Raw genomic sequence first — 19,201 nt, forward strand, 5'->3', positions numbered from 1 at the left:
ACATATTTGTTGATCCTGAAGATATTTTTGTACACTAAGGACAGTACTGATATTGTCCCATTTTACTAGTTAGAAAACTAAGACTTGACGAATTTGAAATACATACCAAATTTTTCCTTTCCTTTAGGCAATCATAAGAGGCAACAATCAGGTAAAATCATCCCACATTAAACATGGAATTCTGAAAAGCCAGTTCGGTGGGACGTTTTAGTTGTGAGTTTACCTTATTATTTTTTTCATTCATTCACGCATTCAATTTCTGCCAAATTTCCAACAGGAGTTTTGCTATCCCAAGTTCTTCAGAGAAGAGGGAAGAATGGATAATTGTAACAAAATTCTGTTCACAATTTCTTCAGTTAAGAATCATGTCTGAATAAGTAGTTTCCTTTTTTGTAGTATAGATAGGGGTAAATTTTTCCAAAACAGTAAACTACGAGAATTCATCTACTACTTTACATAAGTATACACATACACGTATTCACACACTCACACATGCACACACATGCACACACAGGCAAAGAGCACACTTAGATAACAGACACTGCTGTCAACAGAATCATCAAACCAACTGTGAGATGAATGAGAGAAGCAGTGAAGCTCCTTCATGAATTATTCACAGAATTTCAAGGGTAGTGACCAGCTACAGGGAATTTGAGGTCATTTGTAGTTCATTCCCAGGTCCAATAGATGCTAAAAATCTCTTGATTAAAAGTAATCATGCTTCCTAAATAAATTTTTCATTCATGAACATGGGCTCCTTATAGGAGAAATTTCCAAATATAATTAGGTGTGACTGATAAAATGTGAAGTGGGTTGGAAACCATATTTAACACTCCAGGCCCTGGGTTCAATCCCCAGTACCACCGATAAATAAATAAATAAATAAATAAATAAACAAACAAACAAACAAACAAACTCCACATGTACACATCCCTAGGCGAGTCATAAGGACCTTCTTTGTCCACCATTACACATCTGCCCCTTTTACCTAATCAGTCTTGAACTGATCACAGAGAAGATCTGTTTCAACAGTGCCATAACTGGAACTTTTACCAATTTGTTAAAGTTTGAAACACTGGAGGACTCCATTTCTTTACTACTGCCCCTCAACTAGTTGAAAATGGCACCCATATGGCAACTCCAGAAGTTCTATGCAGAGGGAGTTGAGTGGTGGCATTTCAATGGCTTGCGGGGCTGAGGATTTCCACAGCCTTCTCTATGCAGCAAACATGCTGCTGTGCTGGCTGCTGTGTATTTATTTGTGTCAGTTGGAAGAAGGGCCTTCTGGAAATGATGGGACTGACTGATCTCTAGCCAAACCCACCCAGTCAACTCATGGTCCATCAAAATGTCTTGGGAATCCAGACAGTACCCACTGGTCTCTGAGCACACCAATTATGACAATCCTGCTCTCATCTCTTGATTACCTGAAGGGAAGAGCTAAGGAGGTCGCTCTATCTGAAGCCCACTGTGAGGACAATGTCTTGTACACTCACATTGTATCCTAGGGAAACCAATGGATCAAGGATTCCGCGACTCCAGCCGTTAACGACTGATTAGGTAAAAGGGGTGGATGTGTAATGGTGGACAAAGAAGGTCCTTATGACTCGTGTGTGTCATTCAGGACATCTTACCTGGTATGGACTGGATAAAAAAAAAACAGGTTTGAAGGTAGTATAACCACTGTCTTGTTGCAGGTAGAAGAGAGAGAGCTAATTTTATCTCTAGCATATTGGCTTTATAGCATCAAAGTTTTCCTGAGACTGCTGCTAATTACAAGATCCGTCAAATAAGCTGCCTTAACCTCAGAGATAGGTAGTATAATTCCAGTTATGTTCTTTCAGATCTCCAAATATCTTCTCTGATAGAGAAGTACCCAAATTTGTAATCATAATATTGACAATAACAGCAACGACACTCTTCGTTTGTCTTACTTGGCCACACGTAGAAGACCTTAACATTTGCTCTTCACAGGATCCTTGAAAGGGTGGGGTTAAAAGCTCTATTTTATAGCAAACAAAGCTGTGGTTGAAATAAGTGACATGATTTCCTTCTAATTGCAAAGCTAATTGCTGGGGCCCTGGGAAAGCTGAAGCTCCCCCTTGTAAAGGCACCCCGGAGGAGACTAAAGTTCTAAGTATCTGTGTCACAGTGCCTGGGAGGAGAACTTTCTCTCTGAAGGAGCCAGGCATTAAAGTCTGAAGTCAGGGCATGCGGCAAGGCCAGAGGAGGCTGGGAGAGGCGACTGCTCTGGGAAGAGATCCAGTCATCTCCTGTCCCGGGCCACTCTTGACTTTCTCATTCTCTTTTACTGCCTGTTCCTCCCCAGCTGACTGTAGCAACATTAGAAAAGGTCAGAAGCTCTTGTTGACTGGCCCAAGAAGATTTTGACTGGAAGACATAGATCAGCTGTGCTTTAGACTTTGGGGAAATCTCTTTTGTCCTAGAAGGGATCAGCTTGCAGGCTGGGCCTGGACTCTGCTTTGCATATGAGTGGTTAGCTCAGGGAGCTAAGGTAAGGTGGAGGCAGCGATGGGCTGGCAGAGACTCAGAATCAACAACAAGGGTGAAAAGGAAGGAAAAAAGCCAAAAAGAGGTGAAAAGTCCAGTTCCGTAGTATTTGCCATTTGTGGCAGAAATAATCCCACTGTGTCTCATTTTAAGCTACCAACTGGACATCACCTGGCTAGAAGAATTCCTGAGGCCTGAGCTGTTGGCTCTTCCGAGGTAGGCCAAGCATCTCCAGCACAGCACTGCTTAGAGAAATAACCAGAGGAGAACAGGCAGCCCCCTTGGTCTCTAGCCAGGCAAAAGGCTCTGTTCTCACCTCTCAGGGTCATTCAGGGTCAGGAGGGGTCAAAGCTCCCAATTACAAAGAGAGCACATGGGTTTGACTTTATGTTTGGTACATTTATTTACCTTAGGAATTGCAAAAGGTCCAATGGGTGACAGATCAAAATAAGATGTCCAGAATATCCTGGTGTTCTAATATTTTTCCTTCTCCGAACAATGTGTGTGTGGGGGCGTGCATGCGTGAGCACATGTAAGCACATATATTCAAAAGCATACTCAACCCCCACCTCACTGTAAAGATTTACAAGCTCTCACCTAAATAGTACAAATGTTAAGAGATTGGGTTTTACAATGAAATAGACAGAAATCTGATTTTCAGCTCTTTGACAAGTTGCTTAAACTCTATAAAGTGTTATCTTTAAATTAGGGATACTAATAAGTACCTGTTAGGGTAGGTCTAAGGCTTCAGTAAGATTATTGTGTTTGAAACCTTATTAGCATCCACGAAACGCCGGTCGTGTTCAGTGTTTTTCTTATGCTCACCTGGGTAGATTCTCAACAATGGCCCACATCTTCACTCCCTGTCCTTTGTGGACATTTTAGGAATAAACTGCAGAGTACATGACGGCAGGATGACATTAATTTGGTTCCTGTTTAAACTGAGTGATAGGGGTGTTGATAATCTTGTACATTTTTTGTTTAAATAATTTTCCCACATGATCAAATAATAAACTTGTCACCCCTTTCAGGCCTGGGAACAGATCTTATCTGCTTTGCCACAAAATGGCACCTGCCTGAGTAAATAGGAGTATAGCACTGAGAGCCCCTGAATAGTAACCAAATTCACTAAGGCAAACAGACAACATGGTGGCCAGGCTTAGTCTTCAAGAGCAGTCTTAATCACAAAAGCAATGATTTAAAAGCCTCTAACATGCAAATAAAACATGGTACATTGTTCTAGTCACTATCTTAAATCCTTAAAGAAAGAGCAAGAATGTTGGTGAATGCCAACATTTAAAACTTTTGGTTTCTAAGAAGTTTCTGAGAACCAAGCGTAGATAGAGGCCAATGTCTTACTTTCTCCATGATTGGATAAATTCACGTTTTTAGAATTTTACTTTTTATTTTTTTTCAATGTGATTCACATGCATAGTTTAAAGTATCAAATACTTCCATGGGGCAAGTAGCATTCAATCCTTTTAGCTCATTCCTTTCATATTTGTCTCCATTTCTTTCAAATAACTTGCTATAGTACTACTTATTTTAGTTTAGGAATTAAGAACTAACTTCCCATTATGGGAAATAAGGATTTATCTCTCTTTCACCCCCTGCTCCACTTAATTCTGGCACTCTGTTTCCCTGTTGGCACATAATAACTGTATTTTAATTGTGGTTTAATCAGCTTTTAATATTTGTACTGTGATGATTACGGACGTGCTAGTCACAGCTTATCAGGTAGTGTTTCCTTTCCTGAACAGTGCTTTGGTTTTCCAAAAGGTATTTCTTTTGTTTAGAGCACTAATTTATCCCCAAATTCTTTCCAAGTTGTGAAAAAATCTCTTCATCCATTGAAACACCTTAGGCAGTTATCAATTTCATCTTGAAGAAATACTCCAGAACCTTCTGAATGGTCTTATAAAGGCTGTTTGCTAGATTTCCTGTCTGACTTCAAGATCTTCCTTGGGGTCTTCCACTCACCTATATCCTGTGCTAGATCCACAGTCCCCTGGATTCCCCTTCTTTTTTGATTTTCTCCCCCTTGGTTATGTATTTTCTTAAGTAGCTTCCTTAATAAGGGAATATAACTGGTAATTTTTTGAGAACTTTTGGTTGAAAGAGTTTTATTTTACTATTTCACCTAATGGATGGTGTGGCTAGATACAACATTCTCAGTTCAAAATCAATTTTGAATATACTGCTCAGTCTTCTACTAGCTTTTAGGACTGCTTTAAAAATTCTGTTGCCTTTCTGGTTTCTTTAAAGGCAGTTGTACAAACAATTTCTTTTTCTGAAAGGTTTGAAGAGCTTTCCTCTGTGCTCAATGAGCTGAAACTTTTGGATGAGATGTTTTAACATGGGTGCCATTTCATGTGGCGTGGACTCACTCAAACTCAATGTTCTGTCCTTCAATTCTGTAATTATTTCTTGAGTTATTTCTTTAATGATCATACTTTCTATTTGATATTTTCTCTTTCTCCTGAATTCTGTTTCTCAGATGGCATGCCTTCTGAAGTAGTCCCTTTATTATCTTTCATCTTTTATTGAGATTCAGCAAGTTGGTCGCTCACTTACTGGCTACTTCTAGAGGTAGAGCGAGATGATTCATGTGGCAGCAAAGGCCCAGCACACAGATGGCAAATGCTAGTCCCTGCTTCTCCCCCTTTCCTCTGCTGTTGTTTTCATCATCATTATTGCTGTTATGATGACATCATTTCGTATCTGTCTTATCATCGGTTAACAAAATGAACAAGAGAAGGTGTTCGACCTTGAAGTTCTCACACTTCAGTAGTAAAGAGAGCCAAACAAGTGCAGCAGAAGATACATTTCCAGGATGTCCAGGAGAGAAGGAAGGCAAGGTGGGGACAGTCTGAGAAGCCACCACCTGGATGCCATCCCTGAGTTGTCATTCTTGCTCTGGCAAAACAAGCAGGGTATATACTAGAGTCAACACCATGTTTTAAAGATAAGCTCCATCTCACCTGTCTGTGAGTTCACAATTGTATGTCTTAAATGTCAGTTTTCAGCTCAACATTTAAATGTAATATGTACTATAATGTTTACGTAGAAGTAAAAGGAGGGGAAAAATAAAATTATGTTTTTCACCCTTATGCTTTAATAGGCTTCTCAGTCTTTTTACTTTTTATTTTAACATGTGTAGTGTGTTTTGATTAGATTTGGGCCATACTTTATGAAAGACTACTTAATGCCTGCTACCTAAGTCCAGGGCTGGTGACCACAGAAGGCCTTGTCCTATTGCACTGTCTCTGTTGCCCATTACCAAGTGGAGGTGGTTTGGTAAAATATCAATACTGTCCCAATCCTTCTTCAGGCCGAGATACACAGGACATGCATCCGGAGCACCGTTGGATAATTCCAGAGATGGTGCCACTCCGGGCAATGTGAATGCCTTGGCCATAGAGGTGAGTGGTGAGGGTGTGCTCCCAGGTGCAGATGCAGGGACCAAGGGCTACCTCGCCCTCCTTCTATGATTCTGGCACCTAGGCCTAGAGAAAGAGAAAGAGAAAGAGAGAGAAAGGAGAAGAGGGCAGGGGAGGAAGAGAAGGGATAGGAGGAGAAAGGGGGGAGGAGGAGAGAAAGAGGAAAAAATTTGCAATCATGTAGTCAATCTGGAAATGTAAACTAACTTTTACCTCTGTAAATTCCAAAAAACAATTTTGAGAAGAATTTGCTTTTTATTTGGAGTACTAATAACCTCAAGGAAAGAAGGACAAAAGGAAGAGATTATTAGCTGAGTATCTTTTATGGACCATTCTTGTGCTGGTGCTTTCCCGCTCTACCTCCCATGATCCTCACCATCCCCATGAAAGACAGAGCACAGGTGACTGGTAAGTGCACTGAGGCTCAAGAAGTCCAAGTTCCTTGACAATTTCATATGGCTAGAGACTTGCAGAACTGTGATTCAAACCCCCTAGATAAGGTCAAGTTGTCCTGATGGCTGTTCAAGTTGCACATGTCCCATGGGCAGGATTAAATGCGAATGTATTCTTATTACTTGAATTTGATTAATCTTTTCCTTCTCTCCCAGAGGTCCTAAACTCTGATTTTAGCAGACTGTTGTATCTCTGACACAGATTACAGAGTATGAAAAAAAGGTTAAAGCTCAGTAAATAGTTGCCTAATATATGAATGAATGAATTAAAACCAGTAGGTGTCCAGATTTTCATAGACTACTCTTTTTTATTTTCTGGAACCTATGTTTAAGCTAACAAAGGGTACAGTGTTGTTCTAATATAAAAAATATTTAATATCAAATGATTGACATTTGCTCATTTAAGCTAGGAGACTAGAACTTTCCTCCAAATCTAATGAAATTATAGGAAATAGAATTTATGATTAAATGGAGATGATAGACCATAAAACTAAGATTGGTAGCAACTTGCTCTAGTTTGGATCTGGAACATCCCACATGTATTCAAGGTTCCCAATCTGGTGCTATTGGGAGGTGCTGGACACTTTAAGAGGTGGGATCTGATGGAGGATTTTAGGCCATTGGGGGTGTGACCTTGAAGGGAACTGTGGGATTCTAGTCCTTTCCTCTTTCTTCCTTTTGCTTCCCAGACATGAAGTAAATAGTTTTGCCCATCATGCACTCTCCACCAGAATGTGCTGCCTCGCCACAGGCCCAAAAGCAATGAGATCAATCAGTCATGGACTGAAACCTTCACAACTGTGAATCAAAATAAACCTTTTCCCTTTATAAGTTGATTACCTCAGGTATTTGTTATAGGAATGGACAGCTAACTAGCACACAGAGTTTGAACACTCTTTTCCTTCCAATATGACCATCATTGTGAAAGGAATGTCCACATCTGCCATCGATGTATTCAATACATTTTACTTCCTGGTGTAGGTCAAAGGGAGAGGAAGGAGGGATGAAGACTGGATGGAAAATGTCAAGCTCCAACTAAAGAGACTGGAAGATTTGTAGAAAGAGTTATTTAGAAACACCTTATTTTGAAGAAAGCAATGCCCTTGGCAAGGTTCACTTATCAATAAACCTTCTGCTTTGAAAGAAGGCAAATGATCTTCCCTCTCAGTTTCCTACCCTTTCAGCAGGCGGTCAATGATGCCTGAAAGGAGACCCTGTTTGTTGCAGGTGTGAAGACACGGTTTACCTTCATTTGCAGCCTTAAGTCCTCGCTCTTCCCCACAGCGCAGGCTGAGCAACCTCAGGAGGCCCAGAAAAGAGTCCTCCATAGGCTTTGGAGGCTCTGCATTGTAACCCTTAAATTCTTCAATCCCAGAGATTTCTTCCCTTTCTCTCCCTCTCCTCCAAAATTATGCATCAATATGTGCAAGACTGTCTCAAGTACACTGTTTCTGGTCTCATCTTTATGTTTTGCTGGTGGTGGTGTTTGCTATGAATTGTTTTTTAATTGCATATTTTGGCTAGATTCTGTGTTAAGTAATATGTCTGGATTATTATTCATCTTTATCATCATCCAGTGATTCCGTTTCTTCTGTAGTATTAGTTCCATCTCACAGAAAAGGAAACTGAGGTTTAGAGAAGTGATTTTTCTTGTCCAAGCTAAATAAGAAGGATTATAAGAACTGGTGTCTTCCCCAGACAGTGCGACACAGGAGCCCATCGTTCAAATCATGTGCCTAGTCCTGTCTCAGGGACTATTTCTCACCTGGACAATTGCCACATCCTCCTGACTGGCCTTCTTCACCCCAATCCCCTCCCCAGTGCTCCATCCTCCCTGGCAACCTCCAGGTGATTGTCCACAAAGCCCGACTCAGTAGTAGTGAAATATGTGCAGACATCAAAGTTGAGGTACACTCCCCATACTTGGACAAGAAAAATCACTTCTCTAAACCTTAGTTTCCTTTTCTGTAAGATGGAGCTAATACTATGGAAGAAACGGAATCATTGGATGATGATAAAGATGAATAATAATCCAGATATATAACTTAACACAGAATTTAGCCAAAATATGCAATTAAAAAACAATTCATATGAGAGTTCAGCTGTGGAAGTGATGTGATTCCAATCTGCAGTTTTAATAAGACATAAGAGGCTGTGTTGAAAATAAATCATTGGGCTGGGGTTGTGGCTCAGTGGTAGAGTGCTTGCCTGGCACATGTGAGGTCCTGGGTTCGATTCTTAGCACTATGTATAAATAAATCAATTAAATAAAGGTCCATTGACAACTAAAAATAAAAGTTAAAAAAAAAAGGAAACTGTTTCTTAAAAAGAAAAGAAAATGAATCACTGAGTTTAGGATTCATAGTGAGTTTCAGAGATGCTATTGTACTTGCTGTTGACTTGATTCCGTTGGTATAGAACTTGATAAACCAAAGCACATGTTTTCAACTCAGGTGTGACCCCCTTCCCCTGACTGCCCAGGTCCGGACTCTGACTCCTGCTTCAACCCACATCCCAGCCCCTGTGCTTTTCTTCGTTGTTGACAGTCCCGTCCCAACATGAGGTGGGTGCTGCAGCATGCTTTGGGAGATCACTACTTCCTCCACCTTGAACACCCATGTTTGCTGCCTGGCTAGCATGCCCCTTCCTCTGAGAAACCCTCCCAGGTATTCCCAGAAACTCTTATCCCTTGAACTGTGTACCTTGCATGCCTTTCTAGAATATTGATGTCAGGGTTGATTTGAGACACCAGTCTTTCCAACTTCCTGTGAACTTCTTATGGTCAGGGACAAAGTGAGAATCAGGATAATTTTCATTCATTTTTGACAGATTCAGAGTTGGAAGGAAACCTGCCCAAAGTCACACAGCCAGGTGCCCAGGTCCCTTACTGTGGGGAAGGATCCAGTAGCACAATTACTCTTCATAGACTCCGTGAGACTGTTTCCTTCTGTGAAAGTGTGCTTTTGATTAGTGGTGCATTTCTTTCATCATCTGCTCCTTTGGGTGGCTTAACACCTGAAGGAAGAGTCTCAGTGCTTTGGGCCCTGCCTTACTGCTGGTAACTTTATGGGGGAGCCTTGAGCTAGGCCTTCCCGTCTCCGGGCTGCAGGTTTTTAACTGTGAAATGAGGGTGTTGGGCCAGATGGCATCCAGCCTCCTTTGATTCCCTCCAGTGTGTACATGTGGCTCACAGCTCCCGGGTGACCTCTTCACGTCAGCAGCCCAGGCTTTGCCAAAAGTGCTGACTGAGTGGGGCTGTGGAAGGGGGCAGAGGGAAGAATGGCTCCTTCACACCAGTAGTTGGCATGAGCCAGGCCTTATCACCGGAGGAAGGTGACTCAGGAGAGAGCACCGTGGAATCAGTGAAAGCCAGCTCCCCGTGGGCAGCCCCCACAGTCCAGCCCTCCTTGCCTGGGTGCCTCGGGCAGGGCGGCCTTCCTGACCCACAGACAAGACAGTGCCAGGCTCAGGACAGGCCACTATGAAAGAACAAGACCAGGGTCAGGCCCTGGAATCAGGGGCTCAGCCAGGACAGATGGCTTCAGGGGCTCCCAGGTTATCCAGGCAGCCCGACCTCACCTTCTGCCGTCTCTCCAGCTCCTGTGACTGAGAGGAGCACTATTTCCCAGGTGCCTCTGTCCTGTGCAGACCTTGTTGGGACACTGACACTAGCTCTACCCTGCCTGCTACTTCCCAGAAGCACGGTCACTGGCCACAAAGCATCTAAAGCAGCCTCAGACCATCTCTGAGGAGGTGTAGCAAGTTTCCCAGCAGCTTCGCCCTGAGCTTCAAACCTTAGTTTGAGGGCCAACTCCTCCAGGGGGCCTTCCTTGACTTTCCATGGTCTAGGCTGAACCCTGATCCTTGTACTTCCTTCTTTGTGGGTCTTATTTCCTGAATTCTAAGCACCTAAAGGAAAAAAAAATCATTTTTACCTCTCACTCATTCATGCACTAATTAATCAAATATCCTGAGTGCTTTTTCCCTGAGAGACACTAAATACATTAGAGAAAACAAAACAGAACAGAACAGAAATGGTCCCTGGTGTCACGATATGTATAGTCTAGTAAGGGAGATAATCAAATCATCATTCAACAAGTAAGAAATCAATCTCCAGGTGCTAGACAGAGCAAGCCCTCCATGCTGAATATTGGGCATATTTAATACAGTCAGGGAGGTTGTCAGAGTAGTGTTAATGGAGCTCAGGGATAGTAAGGGCCATAGTCAAAAGCAGTCAGGGAAGACCTCATGTCTCATTGATCCCCATGTCACCAGCACATCTCAAGGCCTGACACCTGGTCATAACTCAGTCACTGTTTATAAGTGTTGGAGCTACGTTTTCTGCAGAGTTGGCAGCGCTGAGGCTGTGGTCTAGTTTCTGCCTTGGTCCATCTGCCCACTCGCTGCCTCAGGGGTACTTTCCTTGTGGGAATTGCCCCTGCTTTGCCTATGCAACATCCTATCTAGACTGAGTCTTGCATGCAGCCCTGGCCTGGAGGATGGGCCATGCCACAGGCGGGAGACTTTCACATGCCCTCTCTCCTTTAGGGTTCCCTCAAAACTGTGTACTTGTGTTTTCCTTCCACCACTGAATCCATGGGAGTCTCTTCCTTTTCTTGTCTTAATGCCCATGCACACAGTTTGCCCAATCCATCTCAACTTCCCTGCCGCCATAACTCCAGCTACTCAATTTCCAGCTTGCTGCTGGGGCTTTTTCTTCAAGTAGCTCCCTGTCTTCAGAGAACAGGATTAGTTCTGAGACCCAGACATCCTTGATTAATGCAACAGACCAGCCATGGCCAGCACCCTCCTGAGACGCTACCCAAACTTTCTTAATATTGGATTCATCACAGCCAAGAACACATTTGGTTAATCAACTCCCTTTTTCCAAACCGGAGCCACTCTGATAAAGATTGAAAATGTGCCCCTATTGTAAGTGGCTACTGTTTCCAATTACATATGCTTCTCCCAGCCACCATGCAATCTGTTCACTTCATGCTGGTTTGCAAGAGCTGTTCGCACCAAACCATTGACAGCCACTATCTAAACTAAAACCATCTGCTTAGCCATTTGCCATGCACGGCTGGGTCTTGCAGGCTTACCCAGTTGAGGCCCCGTGGAGCAGTCCATAAAACAAGCATGAATTAACACAGCCTGTTTTTATTAAATGTCTTGCAACTGATGGGAAGATGGACAAGCCTGTCTGGCAAGGATAATGGCCAGTCCTCAGCATCTGAAGTCTCCCCCATCTCAGGATCATCCAGCATTTCAGGAGTGTGTGGTTGTGCTTAGAACCAGTTTATCTACAGAAGGCTTTTAAAAAGATTTTATGGTTTCTCCTCTTTCTAGTGAAAAATTCAGTCATAACTTTTGCTCTTTTTCTTTCCTTTCTCTTTCTTTCTTTCTTTTTTTTTTGATATCACTTACACAGAAACTCAAAGAGAAGCAGATAAGAGGACGCAGAACCCTAGGAGAGCACCCATATTATTCATTGCATGTTCCAAATTCAGCAGATTGGGTGGTAGAGTCTCTGCTTACTGATACATGTGGCCTATGCAAGAATCAGTTCTGGCTTATTCAATAAACTTGTAGAATATTTTGTGTCCTTTTTCTAAATACCTTGACCAAGGTGGTGAAGGCAAGAGGTGAGGATATGTGGGCTCACGTACCAACATTCTGACCTTATTTTGCACACTGGGAGAGACAATATCAGTGATCAAAACCAACAGCACCTCCCAATAACAAAGAAAATTCAGCAAACCCTGAACTCCTTGTTTTCAGTGTCACCAAAAGACTTTCTTATACTTTGATTTCTTAGGTAAAAGAAATGTATCTGAGACCATGCCAACTGCTTGTGCGAACATAGCATCCTATGCACTTGATAGTATGTTCACGCTATAAAGTCATGTAGTTTCGTAATACAGTAATGTTCAAATTCATGATTTTTTTTTTTTTTAGTTTTTCTTTTTTTAGTTTTTTAATGAAAAACTTGAATTCACAAAGAAGAGTTTAAACAAAGAGTAGTATACTCCTTTTCTTCTGCAGGGAGAGTTGAAATATTAATAGCCATAGATAATTATAATAGACTCTGGCCGTGACAAATGAGTTGACCACAGTGACCTGGACAGGCCAAATACCAGTGCTGTCTCATCTCTATTCTACATTTTATTCACTCAAAATTAAATGAGCGGAAGGTTTCTGACTTGACTCACCTCCCTTACCTCCACTGATACGCTCTTTAATCTCACCTACTGAGATTTCTGCAAACATTGTTTACCTGCATGAGGTGGATGAAGTTTGCTTCTGTGTTTGCTGAAAGGCTGCAGTCAATTAGCTTATGATACACTGCTCAGTCACCATCCCTCTGGACTCCAGAAGTCTAAAAATGAAGAACAACGATGTCCCTCTCCAGACAGCTCACACCCCAAAGGTGAGGGACATTGTCTTTTCTGTGATTTAATGGTCCTTAGAGGAAGTCTTAAGTCGAGTGTTAATTTAAAAATGCAGCCATAGAGGAAAAGAGAAGACAAACCCAAGTAAGTAGAAGAAGAGCAAGCACCCCAAACAAAATCTTTTGCATTCTTTAAGCAATTTTTTTGAGTCTCAGATAATAACAACTGCAGACTTTTACATGCCTGTTTTTGCCACTGCTGGAAAACTCAGGACCGGATGTGATGTTCCCCGGCCAAGAATGACACTCCCCACTAAGTTCCCAGCCGTTCCTTTCCCCTCATTTCTTTGGTTCTGCTTTCTGTTTATTTCTTAGTGAATTTCAGCATCTCTGGCTCTTTGTATAAACTGACTCAAATGCACATGTACATGCATTTTTAATAAAAAGGGTTTGATTCATGGTCTTGTCTTTTGTTTGACCCAAGAAAAAAAAATCCCAATTCTTACATCTTTGAAAATTGTAATCCTCTTTCCTCGCCCATGCTTTCTTCTCTGACCTTCTCCCTTTCTCTTTTCACGTTGTTTGATAAACTTATACATTTGTTGATTGGAGAGTATTAATTTACTTGAGGAAGCATCCCATTCATTTCTAGGAATAAAAATTATTGCTCATGGCTTATTGGACCTACTACCCAAAGAGACAGGTGATGTTTATTCCATTTCACGGATAAGTCAGGAGAGTGAGGCCCTTAAGAATAGAGCTTTTCTGATTTTTCTTTCTTATCTCCTTTTGTAGGGTGCAGTGTACAGTGTGGCATGGAGGAGATGCTTGGAAAAGTGATGTTGAATAAATTAAGGCAAGAAATGAAAATTGGATAATCCAGTCACTGCTCTGATAATTATAGTTGATCTTAAGCTTTTCCCTCTTTCTGAATGATATACGATGAGCACATGCTGCCAAAGCACACAGTTGAAAAATGAAGAAAGATCAACCACAACAGATATTTTTATATTCTGGGTGCATGTGTGCAGAGAGTAAATATATACGCACGGGCGCCTATAGATCATACGATGGCTTGATTTTTCCCTGGAGTTAGCTGGGCTGATTTCTATGTAGATGCTGCCAAAGAAAACATAAAACCACCCTTGTATTTTGCTCATGAACTTCACGTGTGCCTTAGTTCTGAGTCACCCTCCTTCTGGACAGGCCTCATGCAGAAGTAGCCTAGCATGGGAAGAGACGACAGCTAGCGGGGCCTAAGGTTTGGATGAGCTCTTTTGCCCACAGTCAGCAGGACCCCGTGGTCTGCTTAAAACTTAAAGACTCTTCATTGGCAAAAGGGGAACCACACAGGACTGACTAAAGAAGGACATGTTAATAATCCAAAAGACATAAGTGAAAAGGATTTACAACTTGGGCAAATATTATCAATTGCTCTAACTCTGCCACCACGTGTGCCCAGATGCCTGGGGCCCTCGCTGTCTTTGTACCACCCATGTCTTCTTTCTGGGAACCAGCCCTATAGTTCTTCACCTTCCTTTTCTCTTGCATACTGTGTCCAGGGTCAAGATGGGTGGCCTTGCCCTTGGAACAGTCTGCTTGGTGCTGTGCTCCTGGATCCTCATACAAACTCCAGACAGCTAGTCTTCTTCCTGTTTTACAGATAGAAAAAGGAGTCTCAATGAGATTAAATGAAGCTCTTAGTGAGAGGGATTTTTGAACCCTTCAAAGATAATACCAGTGTACCATGTGGAGGTAGGCCAGGTACAGAGCCACTGTCAGCAAACTTCCAATGGACCTAAAGACAGAGGAGGAAATGAAATATGGAAAAGAGTGAGGTCCTTGTGTGGGCATGGCAAGAAGAGCTTTTATAATAATAGGGTAGACACTCAAATACTTCTTCCTTAAAAAATGGCATAGGAAAGAATGAGGTCTTGGATTGGTTCCCTCCTCTGTGGTCTATTTCTTACTCTGCACAGGTTGGGGACACAGAGAACTTGAAGATACCTTCATGGAGAACAAAGGGAGGCTCTGAGAAGCATGGTCAGTAACTCTTCTCATTATTGGAACGTTCCTGTCTAGTTGGTTATAACAGACCCACAGGAAAGTGTCTTGGTCAAGTTGGAATCCACTTTGTCTACAATCTTCAAAACCGGAATTTATTTTGTCAGTCCAGCTCAGCTCACATGTAATTGTCCTTTTGTATTATCTAGGATGAGAAGTAACAAATGGAAAAGTACTTGATTGAACTGAAAGGTAGGCACTGGGTGGTTTGTCATTTACATCAGTTGTTTCTTCTAAGAATTCTGTGCATTGGAAACTTGTTATCCTGATTTGATGGCACTTAAATTTTCTGCTTCTTTATTTTTTTTGTTTTTTTTTCTATTATAAGTAAGGCTGAAATGACCACCTTTCCCTACATTGGCAGATTGGTTCCTTTGGATGACTTCCAGGAAGTAGGACCAGTTACTCAGTCGACAGTCTTACACAGCTTCAAGATCTCTGATGCACATCACTAACCTGCCTTCTAGAGAGTTCCTACCATAGTAAGTATAGTAGGGCATGTGATAACTGGTGTCCCCAAAGCCCTGCTGATGCAGTTCTGTAGAGCAAGGAGAGTACAGGAAGCACAAGTTTAAAATGATAAAGACTTGGCCTGACATTAGAAACGCAGTCCTGATGGGCCATTGACCTTGTGTGCCATTGGACAAGTGAGTGTTTGTCTCTGGGCTTTAATTTCCCCAAGTGGGCCACGTAGGGTGCAGACCCTGTGATCTTATGGGCTTCTTCAACACTAATTTTCCTTGACATTTTGGGGGAAATATAAAACCTATTCAGGCAACAGGTGGCTCAGAACATGCACAGGTTTTCATGTGATGTCTCTGGTTGTATGTAAAAAGCAGCTGGGAAATTGTGTTTTAGAGTCGGTTTTGGCTTTCAATACTATCTTTATTATTTACTGTATGGGAAATCTTGCACGGTTACTTCTTTATGGACTCTGGTGTGCTCATCTGTGGGGGGTAGATAACAATGCATTAAGGTTTTCAGAAAGATCAAATGAGACCCCATATATTCAACATATTGCATGGTAGGAGCTCTATAACTATTAGTGCTTTTTAATAGAAGAAAGATAATACTTGCCCTTTTTCCTCTGCTGAGTGAAGACTAGCCAGGTTGCTAATGGCATTAGTGAGTAACTATTCAAGCATTCTGAACACCCCAAGGCCTCAGGATTCTGGTTTCTTGCCCGAGGCATCTGCAGTTCCCAGCCTCTCCCAGCGTCACCTCCCATCCTTGAGCACCATCCACCCAAGTCCACCTGTTTGCAGATTGGAAGTGAATGTGCAGGCTCCTGTTGACCAGAGGCACTGTTGCATGGGTGCAGACCTGTGCCCGACATCATGGGCTGTCCTCACTTCCTTTGATGTTACCCAAGTTTACTAATGGTTCTGTCAGTCCCGGGAGCCCTTTGAGCTAAACACGGATGGATAAAATGATGCATTTATTCTGCAGATTTGCATCTGCTCACCACACATTTTCAGTGTGAACTTCCTTGGGTGATAGGATTCAGGGATGAATAAGAGTTAATCTTTGCCATTTGGAGTTCCTGGGCTGGTAGGGGAGAGATCCGGGTGAACAAAGCATTGCTATATATTGTGACAAGTGCTGGAATAGAAACGGATTCAGGGGTGGGAGTGGGGGAAGGGACAGGTACATTATGTGGGGTGATGAAAGGTGAAGCAGGTTTCCTAGAGTAGGTGACATTTATTCTAGGTCTTGAAATACGAATAGAACTGTATTAAGCAGATAAGGAGGAGGGTGCTTGAGTAGAGCGAACAGCTGGAGCAAAGATACACAGGTTTAAAAAAAATTTAGTTTATTTGTGGGGAAATCAGATAGGAAACATGGCAGGATATAAAACAGTTGATATAAAGAGGAACTAGGTCATAAAGGTCTTTAATGGCAGGCTAAGGCACCTAGACACCATCCTATAGATTTGTACAGTCTAATATAGTAGTCACTGGACACCTATTGCTTTTTAAATATAAATTAATTAAAACTAAACAAAAAAGTCAGCTTCTTGGTGGCACAGTTTTAAGGCTCAGTACGTACATGTGACTGGTGGTTGCCATATCGGACAAGAGCAGATAGCATTTCCAATATCATAAAAGATTCTACGGACAGTGCCTCTGTGTGTGACACAGAGTGAGTGATGGACTCTAAGGGGTGATTGTGGACAGATTTGTTTGCAATGTGCAGAATGGGTTGGAGGAGAGTGAAAGAAGAGGTAGGAGAAACTGAGGTTATTGGCAGACTCTCAAGAAGAGATAAGAAAGGCCAGAATTGTAGCAAAGACCATCGCTGTGTGGGAGGGAACAAAGCTCATGTAGTATCAAGGGACCAAAGGCCACCGTCATCAATGCTCTTTGCCAGTTGGGATCTTATGGAGTTCAGGAAGAAATCAATCTCCTGTGTTGTCGAAAGTACCCTTTGGCTAGAAGCCTTAATCCCTAAGCTACTCCCCCAGCTCCAAGCATGTCAGGCAAACTCCCAAACTCCCGTGAGCTCTCTGCAGTCTCCCTGTCCCTGCTTGCCTCTGTCTTGTCATGCCATTGGGTCTTAACCAGATGGGTATCTTGTTTGGCCCCTTCTCCACCCATGGCGACCAAAGTTTGGAACAGGATCATATAGCCAGCCCACAGGTCTGTTTTGTTCCCAGTGCCTGGGCTCCATGGTTATAGCATAGCATGGGCACTTCTGAAAGGCAGTGGCAGATTGGATGATAAGACCTGGTTCTTTGTCTCCTCCCTTCCGGATTAGGATCTCTTCTAAACATAAACAAATTACTTCCCTTCAAGTTGACTGGAGGTAGGGCTGTACTCTGCAGGGGAAATGGCTGAGGACACCTTCGCAAGGAATGCGGACTATCTCTCCCAGGAACGAAAGGAGGCCCCTCCTGGTGCTGGGGGATTTTCCTCACCCCCGACACTCACACTTTACAGAGACTTGTCACTCTGGATCAAGCTCAACGTCATAAACACTTCTTGTTTTCTTTCATCCCTCAATCTCTTCCCTGTCCAGTGAGAAATGTTGAAGAGCCCACAGGAAAACTGCGACTTCTTGAGAAAGAGGGAAATTCTCTGATGGTTGATACACCGACTTTTTCATCCTTCAAGGCCTAGTTCAAACACCACCTGCTTTGTGAAAACTTCATATCCCTAATCCTGTTCAAACAGATTCTTCACACAAACCTCTGTTTGGAACACACCAACTGGAGTGAGATGATGGTGTTCCTGCATGCCTCTGTATGCAAGGAGCATTTCTGAGCAGCGTTCGCATCAAAAGGACCCTCCTTGAGTTCCATGCTGGCAAGGATCCCTAAGTTCATGAATTATGGTGCATTGTCTCCATTTTATCTGGGGAAAGACAAGTCAGAGAAGATCTAGGAAAGACCCACATAAGAATCTAGGACACTGAACATGTGTTTCCCTTTAATCACTTACTAGAGAAGCATTTGTTTTATCATTCATTGATCGATTCGTTCTTCCATGCATTCATTCCATTATTGTACAAACATCTATTGAGTCCACACTGGTGATCAAATGAGTGCAACATAGAGAGCTGAATGGAATAGAGCTTGGAAACTGGTGGGAAGGCAACACTTTAAGGAAGCAATGCCAGTGCATTGTGGGAACTTCTTAGCTGGAGGGAGGTACCAAGTGCAAATGAAGGGACTTGAAGTACTCACTCTTCCATGAAGAGCGGGTTTCTGGATTTCAAAACCTGGTTCCATAATTAGTAGGTGGGTTCCTTGGGCAGTTCATCTCTGAGCCTCAGTGTCCTCATCTATAAAATGGTCATAGTTTTTGTGGAAGAAAATGTGAAAATATTTATAAAGTCTTGGTATAGTGCCTGGAATAGAGTCAAGTGCTCCGTTGGTGCTATTTTTCAGGACATTGTATTTGTCAACCTAAGAAATCAGGATCATTTTCAACTTCTTTTTGTTGAAAATATGCAGTCAAAGCAGGATATGCAGAGGTCTCTACTAAATATTTCAGATGACCCAGCCTTTGACAGGTGTCTTTCTGATCCCCATACTCCTAGGGTTGGCTTCTGCAAGATCAAACAAGTTGAGTCCACTGTATTTTTACTTTCCTATGATACTGAAAAATAGAAGTAACCAGACAGAGAAATGTAGCTGTTGGGGGCTGGAATGGGTGAACTCTTTTTCACAAGCTTTCACTATAAACACATTCAATGGGACACTAGATTCCAGCGGTGGGGGCGGGGGTCACAGCAATCTATTGAAAATAGTATGGTAATACCCTCCATGGAAATGCTTACATTGCCAAGGCAAGATTGTTATTGCTATTGTCCTCATTAAGCCAATAGGGAGTTAGTATTAC

This window comes from Sciurus carolinensis, chromosome 14 (assembly GCF_902686445.1).
Source record: "Sciurus carolinensis chromosome 14, mSciCar1.2, whole genome shotgun sequence".
In the NCBI taxonomy this organism is placed as follows: Eukaryota; Metazoa; Chordata; class Mammalia; order Rodentia; family Sciuridae; genus Sciurus; species Sciurus carolinensis.